An 11,093-nucleotide genomic window follows, 5' to 3' on the forward strand; every position below is an offset into this window, starting at 1 on the left:
TTATAGTTGACAAAGTTCACAGCATTTGTTTGATGCAATTGAACAATTAAAGTTGACTAATGAAATCAGAGAAATAATACAGATCTAATTATCGACACCTGAGTCGCATACGTGTTTAGGTCGTAATATTTTGCTTCACGACTAGAGAACAAAGAGGTTAGTATATCAAATGTTCACCTGTACGACAGTAAAAAAGTTTTAATTCTGAGAAACTCTTCATGACTAGCCTTTTAAAAACTTTTAGTGATGATGTAATTTTAGTTTACAATAATGTATGAAATGATTTTCAGGTGATACATTTTCCTAATGAGCAAGTGACCTCGTGTAACACTATGTTCCATCAGTAGTTTTTTTTTCCTCCATTTGAATTATTCGAACTACCATTCAAATCTTTCTGGAACGATATTCGTATATAGTAGAACCCCGGGATACGACATTAAAAATTAGTACCAAAATATAGTACAGTCAATAACTCACATACGGCATAATCGCGTTGACACACCGGCTCTCGTAAGATCACCGAAGTTAAGCAACGTTGAGCCTGGTTAGTACAAGATGGGTGACCATTTGGAAATTCTAGGCGCTGTGTGTGCTCTCGGCATTTGTTTCCAGTCGTCCTGTACTTCACTTGCCACTGGTATTTAACAATGTCGTCTCAGGAGAGGTGTGGTTGGAGATTTGCGCACTCCCTGCCACAAAAATTTCACGCGCAAGGAACCCTTCGTGGGTATCAATATTATGTCCAAGACTGAAGGAGCTTGCTTTATAACACACATGTATATAGTCAAATAACACAATAACATAGGGGGTTAAATAGTTGCCTAGTAATGCGGTGAATGTTAATCACCTGTGAAAAGTTTCACGCCAGACTCTTTTTCCAATACATTAGAGATGAGGTTATGTAAATTTTCTCTAAACCCAGAGTAAGCAAATTTTGGTGGTTGCATTTTTCCACATTGCGAACCAACTCTGTGAATTACTCTGCCTTGTCAGATTATATATGTATTTTTAATTTTTTACTAGCGGGGGTTACCCGGCGTTGCCCGGGTGTTTAGAGGTGTGTTGGTGTGCTCGGGCGGGGGGGTGTAATAAAAACATAAGAATAAGCGAAGTAAATATTTTTAAATATTAAAATGTTAAAACCTTTTAAAAAATCGAAAAAAACACCCCAACGTAAGGCAAACGAACGTTGTTAAATGTAAAAATCGGAAAAACAAAATTAAAAAGAAAAGGAAACGCGAAAAAGAAAACAGAAAAGCGAATGTTACAACGTCTTTTAAAAATCTGATAAATACCCCCCCCCCAAAAAAAACATGTGAAAAATAGTTACATGAACATACAGAATGAAAAAAAAAAAAAAACTTCCGAAAGCAAACGTCAACTGTCCTTTGCCACAATAATTTGAATCTTCGGGGCGTACCCGGCGTTGCCCGGGTGTTTTGAAGTGTGTATGCTAAGGCTGGGTGTTAATCAAAACATTAGAATAAGCGAAGTAAATATTTTAATATTTTAAAAAACACACAAAAAAATAAAGTAAAAATTGGAAAAACAAAAAAAAAAGAAAACGCGAAACAGAAAAACGAAGTTAAAACTTCGTAAAAAATCTTTAAAAAAAGCCCACTCCAAAAAACACGTGCAAAAATGGCGTAAATAACCCTGTTTCAATATTAAAATTAAAAAAAAAATCGAAAAAAGAAGACATCTCACACCACGATTAGAACCCAACAACTTTAAATAATGAGGCCGCGTTCTAAGCAACTGCACTAAGACGACGTCGACAGAATTGTGTAGCTTTTTCAAATATTTAAAGTAAATCATGTTCCGACGTCGTATGACTCATGCGTAGAACCGAACTCGTCATGAGAGGACGGTATTTGCTGACCCTCTGTAGAAAACTGATAATTTTAGCATGAAGGAATTAACGTTTTTGGACAATTCTTCGATGTTTGTCGGGCGAGGTTTGGAAGTTAATAATGTTGTAAATCTCGTGAAAGTACGTGACCTGTGTGGAAAGTTTTTGCGAGGCATACAAACACACACATACATACAAGCACACACATACATAAATACATACATACAAACACACATTTTCGCTTTTATATTTATAGATTATTATTTATTTTATTTGGCTACTATTATCACCTCGATCATTTTTTATAAAACAAGTAAATAAAATTAAATAATAAATGATAGAAAAAGAAAATACTCCCAGAAAAAAACAAATTGAGATTTGTTTTCGCAACTTCATCGAAAACAGATATATTTGGAACATAGAATCTCAAGCAGAAAATTAGTATTAAAAAAAGCGGGTGCATTTATTTTAAAAAAAATCATTCTATTTATAGTTAATTCTAAAGAATAAGCATACAATAGTTTTAAAAGTAGTCTAACTTTGCCTTATTCAAAAGACCGTGTAAAGCAAGCTGGTGCAATACGCGTTTCTCTTCTACTAGGAGTGCAGCCCGGTTTTGCTCGGGTCCTATGTACTGTATATAACTGTATGTGCATATATATATATATATATATATATATATATATAATATGTTTTGCTCATGCCCAGGAAACATATATCTAGAATTTCAAGTGTTTAGATGCAAAATTGGCGGAGGAGATTGGTAAAGACTGCAAAGATACACCCGTTTAACTTTGACCTCTTGGCAACCTGATTGTCGGCCAAAAAACTAATTAAATAACTTGGCGAATGTCTGAATGCCTTTTTTATACGTTCAAACACAAAATTGTCTGAATAGTATGCTAGAGACCACAAACATCAAATCTTTTAAATCCCTCGATACTTCAATATTTTCTTCCCCAGAACTGCAAGTCTTTGGAACACCCTGCTGGGATACTGCTTTCCCAACTGTATTTATATGCAGAAGTTCAAGCGTAATGTGAATAAACATATTTCTATCCATCTCCCTTCATAATGACCCTGCTAATTAAGTCCCTGATAGTAGGCCCCTACTTCAAAGTGGCACTTGTCTTGTTTGGGGTGAAGATTGAATAAAAATATATAAAAAAAAAACTATGCCTGTTTTAGAGGTGATTTTTCTGCCAAAACACGACTAAAAAGCTTGATCTTTGTCTCCATGCGCTTCTTGTAAATTTTCAAATGTTTCGACCAAAAGTTGGTTTAGTAATTGGTAGAGGTTGCGGGGAGGGTCAATTTTTCTTTTTACTTTGACCCCAATGTTGATGCCTTAATATTTATTGTTTTGGGCTCAAATCAAATTAAAATGATTGATCCATGTCCAAGGAACCTACATCTAAAATCTTCCGTGTTTAAATCCAAAATTGGGGCAGGAGTTTGGTAGAGTTTGCAAAGGTCAAATCATTATACTTTGACTATTTGAAAGCTAAATGTTTGGCCGACAACGGATTCAAACATTTTTCTAAAATCTCAATACTCCTTATGACAAATCTCGAGTCTGTAAACTGAAAATTGGAAGTATTTTTTTTATGTAAAGGTACACACACCGACCATTTTACTTTTATAGATATACTAGCATTTCAGTCCGGCGTTTCCCGGGAGTTTGGAGGTGTATATTAAGCAAAACAAAAAGAAAACAAAAAACGGTCAATTTTTTAATTTGACCCCTATTCTGACCCCCTTAACATTTATTGTTTTGGACTCTAATCAAATTATTAAGTAAGATAAATATACATGCAGCCTATATCTAAAAAGTTTAGTGTTTAGACCCAAACTTGTCGGAGGAGTTTGGTAGAGTTCTCAAAGGTCAATTCGTTGCATTTGACCTCTTAACAGTCGAATTTCTGTCCGAAAAGAGATTACAAATATTTTCTCAAATTTCGAGTATGTAGACTGAAAGTTGACAGAGTTATTGCCTAGGAAAATGTACACAGACACAGAGACAGACACTTTCACTTTTATATAGAGATATGGTGTTTGGCTACACGATATTTATTTACCATTTCTTTTTTTAATTCAATTTTCACCCATAACAAGGCACAATGCCCCTTTGAAGCAGGGGGCTACTATTGGGGACTTAATTAGCGGGGTCATTATGAAGGGAGATGAGTAGAAAGATGTTTGTTAACATTACATTGCACTTCTGCATATCAGTGCCGTTGGGAAAGCAGAATCCCGGAAGGGAGTTCCAAGACCCGCAGTTCTGTGGGAGAAAATATTGGAGTAAAAGGATTTCTTGCACCTAGGGATCTCTACTGTAAAGGGATGAGACTTAATAGCTTGTCGGGTTTGTCGGGGGTAGTTACGTCGGGGAGGTACAAGTGTTTGCAGTTCGTCAAAGCATTCACCATTAAAGTATTTGTAGAACAGGCAGAGGGATGCAACATCTCGTCGATGGGACAGAGGTTGAAGCCTAGATGACAGTTCAGGACCTATCAGGTTGGCGACTCTCTTTTGAACCCTGTCCAGGAGCGAGAGACAAGCAGCAGATACACCAGCCCAGATGTGACAACAGTACTCCATACATGGGCGAATAGTGGCCTTATAGAGTTATAGGATACTTTCAGGCGTAAGTAGTTTTCTAGCACGGTAGAGGGAGCCAACCTTCCTTGTAGCAGCTTTGGCAATGCTCTCAATGTATCTATTCCAGTTCATATTCCCTGTAAAGGTTAGGCCGAGGAGTTTAAAAGAAGTACTTTCAGGCAATGTGTGATTGGCCATTGCTATTGGTGGTAGATTTGGATCTTTATTTTAGGAAAGAAACATATTTTATTACATCAATTAGACACTCAATGCATTTCATCGCACTGACAATGATATTAAAGACCTACTTTTTCTATTAGTATTTAAGAAAAAAACATGTGGCACGATGTATTTTAAGAAAAGCAGCTCCCCTAAAAATTCTTGAAACTGACTAAGATAAAATTGTCCCAGTATAGAGGGTTTCCCTGCCATTGACTACGGCTAAATTAACTTGACCCGAGCATGAAAAGAGATACAACACTCAAATCTTTTCCCAAAGACCAGAATTATTATTTTCTATGGGTATTTATTTCCTTCAGCGAAAGCAAAATCTAACGTAAACTCGTTTTTATTCATGTAAAGGAAAACCGTGTCGCCAGAAAAAGGCACTCTTGAAGTACATAAAAAAATGGCCTCAGTATAGAAAGCTTTTCCTTTCACTTTACTAAGGATAAATAAATTTAATTATAGCATTAAAACACATACTACACTTGTATTTTGGCCCGGGGTGAAGGTATTTATATTGTATTGCCCCCTTACGCAAGGAAGATGTGGCACGGGGCAATTTTTTAAATGTGACCCCTATTATGCCCCTTTAACATTTATCGTTTGGGGCTCAAATAAAGTGATTAACTTAGATCCATGTCAAAGGACACTATATCTAAAATTTTAAGTGTTTAGACCCAAAATTGACAAGATGTTTGATAGAGTTCTTAAAGGTAAATCGTTGAACTTTGACTCCTTACCATCAACATTTCTGGCCAAAAAGAAATTACAAAGATTTTCCCAAATCTTAGTACCCTGTATATCAAATTGAGAGTCTGTAGACTTAAAATTGGCAGAGTTCTTGCGTAGGTAAATGTACACAGGCACACACAGAGAAACACGGATACACACACAGACACCTTCACTTTTATGGATATATAGATTTGATATTTAGTTGTCCACAGCAAGAACTTAGACATTAGGGTCGGAAAGTGGAATTGAGAAGTCACCCCCACCGTAAAATACGCTAAATATATTATATTTTAATTAATAATACGTTAGCGTGTGGGTAATTTGCTGTGTCACGCTTACATGCGGTTCATTTAATCGTTATATACTTCTATTTCCTCTCATAAATGAATTTACCAAGAATTCTTCATAAGATTTTGATTCGGATTCGATTATTGCCGATGGCATTAAAGTCATCTATCTTTTTATAAATAATTTTATTAAGAATTCTTCATGAGTTTTGGTTTCTTTTTCGATTATAGCTGAATGTATTCAAGATATATATATATATATATATATATATATATATATATATATACATATATATATACATATATATACATATATATGCATATATATATATATGCATATATATATATATATATATATATATATATATATATATATATATATATATATATATATATATTCGACTTGGGAGAGCTGCTAGTCTAGCGGCACTGATGAGTTGTGATACAACGAAGCAGGACTGTATGTCGAGTACTACACATACATTGTGCGAGATAATTTACGGGCGCCGCTCCCGTGGGTCGATCGGTAGAACTGCGGACTGTCAACGTGATGGATCTAGGTTCAATCCTCGGCTTGGGAGAGGTGCTAGTCTAGTGGCACTTATGAGTTGTGATACAACGAAACAGGAATGTATGTCGATGACTGTATATATATATATATATATATATATATATATATATATATATATATATATATATATATATATATATACGAAATCTGCAATAATTAGAATATCTTAGTTAAGCGATCTTGAGGACCAGGCTTTGCCAGGCATCGTGCTAGCTTAGATTAATACTTTGCAGTTTTAACAAAAAATTTACAATTATATCAGAGCTTTTCCATTTACACTGAATATCTATAGAATTCCAACATCAATATATTACATGTGAATGAGTCTCCTGTGGAATTTCTACAGGTCCCGCTTGTAAACAAAAAAGCAATGTGATTAAAAATGGGTACGTCATACCTTTTTAGAAAAAAGAATGCTAATTGCGCTGACGCAACTAATGTTCTTCTTTTTTTTTAGAACATACAATGTCAGACTATTAATTATTGAATCCGCAGAAGAGTTACAATTTCAAACGGTTAATACCACTTAAAAAATATTGTTGCTCTTAAAATGCCATCTCTTGTTGAAAGGTTGAATGAAAATAAATAAATCTATTTATTGTAAAATGAAATAATTCATTGTTATCAACTTTTTTTTTATTTCTAAATAAATGTATTTTATTTTTACTTTGGATATTTTATTTCTGTTTCTGGCTTCACGTTTTTTTTTTTCGTTTTTTTTTTTTAGTAATTAGAAAAAATGAATCCTAAACTGCAATCAATTTCAAGTCGCTTGCATCTCCGTACTCGACAGCCATATTGAAAGTATATTTTCACCTGTACCACACAACTACACCCGAACGTGCCCCACCCTCTTCCTCACAGGCTTTTAACAACATCAATGAAGCTTGAGGCTCTTAGAATAAAACATGAAAAAAAAAACACCGAGCACTTTATGAAACGGATTGAAGCGACGGAGCAGCAAGCATTATTGTCTCTGCCTTTACAGCCTCCACACTTCCCCCCTCTTCCTAACTTTGATATCTCTCTCTTTCTCAATCTCTCTCACACACTCTCTCTCACCCCTACACTAACCTCCTCCCTCCCCCTCTTTGTTATTGTTTTTCACTTTCCATTGCTTACACATATTTTTGATATTTGTTTCTATCGCTATTGCTGCTATCCAGCATGGAAATCTCCCCAGGCAGAATCCAAAGGATATTTTTCTTTATGGAAATGGATACAATGGCGGAGCACTTACTGTCAAGGAAATTGTCAATACATTTAAATGCGAATCAAAAGCCCAATCAATTAAGAATATTTGTTGCGTTGTTCTTTCTTTTATAAATAAGTCAGATACACACACGTATTATATTGCGATGTATATATATATATTGGGTAACACACACACACACACATACACGCACGCACACACAAACACATACATATATATATATATATATATATATATATATATATGTATATATATATATATGTATGTGCGTGTCTGCGTGTGTGAGTTCGTGCATGTAACCACGAAACATTTTCAACTAAGCCATACACACACACGCATATATATATATATATATATATATATATATATATATATATATATATATATATATATATATATATTAGCATGGGTGCCCGGCGTTGCCTGGGTGTTTGGAGGTGTACGCTTAGCAAAAACAAAACAAAAAAAAAAAAACGTCATTTTTTAAAAACTTTGACCCCTAGTATGCCCCCTTAAAATTTATTGTTGTGGGCTCAAATTTAGTAATTAAGTCAGATCTATATCCAGGAAGCTTAATCTAAAATTTCAAGGGTTTAGACTTAAAATTGTCGCAGGAGTTCCGTATAGTTCTCAAAGATCAAATCGTTAAACTTTGACCCCTTAAAAGCTACATTTCTGGCCGAAACCGATCATATAGATTTTTCCAAATGTCAGTACCATGTATATCAAATTTTGAGCCTGTAGACAGAGTTATTGCGTAGGGAAATGTACACACAGACACACACACACACACCCACGCAGACACAGACACCCACGGACACACACACATACACGTTCACTTTTATAGATATTCTAGCATGCGTGCTCGACGTTGCCCGGTTTTTTGGAGGTGTATGCTGAGCAAAAAAAAAATAAATAAATAAAAAAGGTAATATTTTTTTCTTAATTTGATGCCTATTATGACCCCTTAAAATTCATAGTTGTTGGCTTAAATGAACTTATTAAGTTAGATTCATGTCCAAGGAACGTATATCTAAAATTTCAAGTGTTTAGACCAAAAATTGTAGGAGGATTTGGTAGAGTTCTCAAAAGTCAAATCGTGTTATTTTTACAACTTACTCGCAAAATTTCTGGCCGAAATACGGTGACATCGATTTTTCCAAATCTCAGTACCCTATATATACAATTGAGAGTCTGTAGATTTAAATTGACAGATTTATTGCGTAGGGAAATGAACACAGACAGACACACACACGCACACATACCCTTTCACTTTTATAGGCATAGAAATAATAGATAGATAGATAGATAGATAGATTTGTTTAACAAAAATATGTACGCATATATAAATATATATAGAAACAAGTTTTGTGTAAACTATTTTCGCAAATAATATGCAAGTATAAATCATGTAGAATATCTGCATGAATATAATTACAAGTAATAGTTAAGTAAAGATGATGATCCTATTAAAAAACCGAAGCACCTAATAGGGAATTAATTGAAATGAGTGTTTAAAAGAATATGCACATTAGCTAGATCGTTTGCTAGTGAATGCAATTCCACAACCAAGATATAAGAGAATTGTATTTTCTTTTTAAATAAATAGAAAAGAGGGTTTTAATGTGAATATCGATACACAAAAGAAAACCGTATTCATAGGAGTATATATATATATATATATATATATATATATATATATATATATATATATATATATATATATATATATATATATATATATATATATGCGACGGTTGTAGGTTCGATCCGCAGCTGACGAAAGGTGTTTGTCTAGCCGCACTGATGAGTTGTGATGCTAAGAAACAGTACTGTATGGTGACGACAAATTAAAGTCCCTCCCCCTTTGGGTTGAACACTTTGTAATTAAAGTTTCATGCGTATTTAAGCAATTAAGCGAAGCCCATTATTTATTTGTTTGTACACAATGGTCGCTTGAGCACGGTCTGCGACGGACGAGCGTTCATTTAATACACACTCCAGGAGAAATATTTACGGCACTGGTTCGTAAGCAGATGGTTAGAGCTATCGACTATCAATACGACGGTTGTAGGTTCGACCCACGGCTTTAGAAAATGTTTGTCTATCCGCACTGTTGTTTTGTAAACAACGAATCAGTACTGTATGTGGATGATAAACACATATATATTGTATTTGTATATTTCTACTTTACATCCATGTTCGTATTATATATATAATATAATATATATAAGCGATAAAAATAAACAGTATAATTAATCTAGGGATTATGGCCTAACGGTTAAGGCACCGGACCACCGAACTGTTGTAAAGATGGTCTGAGGTTCGATCCCTAGAAACAGTTAAACTACGCTGATGAGAGGTAATGAGTAATAGATTACTTTTTTAAAAATAATAAATAAATAAAAAATGATATATATATATATATATATATATATATATATATATATATATATATATATATTTACTCCTGATCTAAAATGGAACACGTACATCAAATCTGTTGCCAGGGACGCTGGGAAAATGGTGGGATCCTTCTACCGCTCCAGAAGATATCTCACTACTGATGCAATTCTCTATCTTTATAAACGCCAAGTGCGTCCAAGGATGGAGTACTGTTGCCACATCTAGGCAGGAGCTGCTAAAAACAGCCTATCCTGCCTTGACAGAGTACAAAATAGACTTCGTGGTTTAGTGGGGGATGCCCTTTTCTCTCCCACAGAAGAGACGTGGCAAGCCTGTCTTTGTTTTATCGTTTTTTCATGGCAGGTGCTCGTCTGAGCTCCAATCCCTCGTCCCCCCCTCGCCAATCCTTCACGAGAAACACCCGTCTGGCTGAAATTACTGCCAATAATTTTCCCCACTCTTTATCTGTGCTTAAATCCAAACGTAGATTCCATGAGCAAATCTTCTTTCTTAGAACTGCACGCCAGTGGAACTCCCTGGCGCTTGTCTGTTTCCCACCTGAGTACAACTTGGACGTCTTCAAGTCCAACATAAAAAACTCCTGACAAACCGCCCCCTTAAGTAAGACACTCTATCAAAACCCCCAATACTAATGATTACTGCAATACTATCTCATTGATTACTATACACGCAATACCCCTTATCCCTGGATTCGCCACAACAAAAAATAAAAGAACGGACGAAAACATGTAAATGTAATCGCCCCAAAAAAGAAGTATGTGATACCCTCTCCACCAGATATTTCGGCAGAAGGGATACAAAGAAAATAAACTATTCTCCGGATATCGAGCACTGGAAATACCCCACCAAAGAAAAGATAATTAAAAATAAATCATTACAACTATTGTTTCAATAAAAATACTAGTGAATGCCCGTGCAATCGCAAAAAAAAGAAAAAAAGATCTACCAAAAATTAATTCGAAAAACAATTAAATGACATTTTTTGTCATTTTATATTTCTAATGTAATCAGCCCCCCCCCCCCAAAAAAAAAATATATTTGAATTTGTCCTATTTGGGGTTCGTTCTGTTTATAAATTTTTTAGGTGAAAGCACTTAATGATTTCATAAAAAAATATTTAAATTTATCGTTATTTCATGTTTCAAATGTAATTCCTGCCCCCCCCACAACAATAACAAAAAATGT

At 34.7% G+C, this 11,093-nt stretch overlaps 1 pseudogene; it reads left to right on the forward strand.

Annotated features, from left to right (window-relative positions):
* The first annotated feature begins 475 nt into the window (after positions 1-475).
* On the forward strand, positions 476-592 carry LOC145259438 (5S ribosomal RNA; annotated as a pseudogene).
* Positions 593-11,093: the final 10,501 nt, after the last annotated feature.

The sequence above is a fragment of the Euprymna scolopes genome, chromosome 34 (assembly GCF_053919585.1).
Source record: "Euprymna scolopes isolate OS-2025 chromosome 34, ASM5391958v1, whole genome shotgun sequence".
NCBI classification, from domain to species: domain Eukaryota; kingdom Metazoa; phylum Mollusca; class Cephalopoda; order Sepiida; family Sepiolidae; genus Euprymna; species Euprymna scolopes.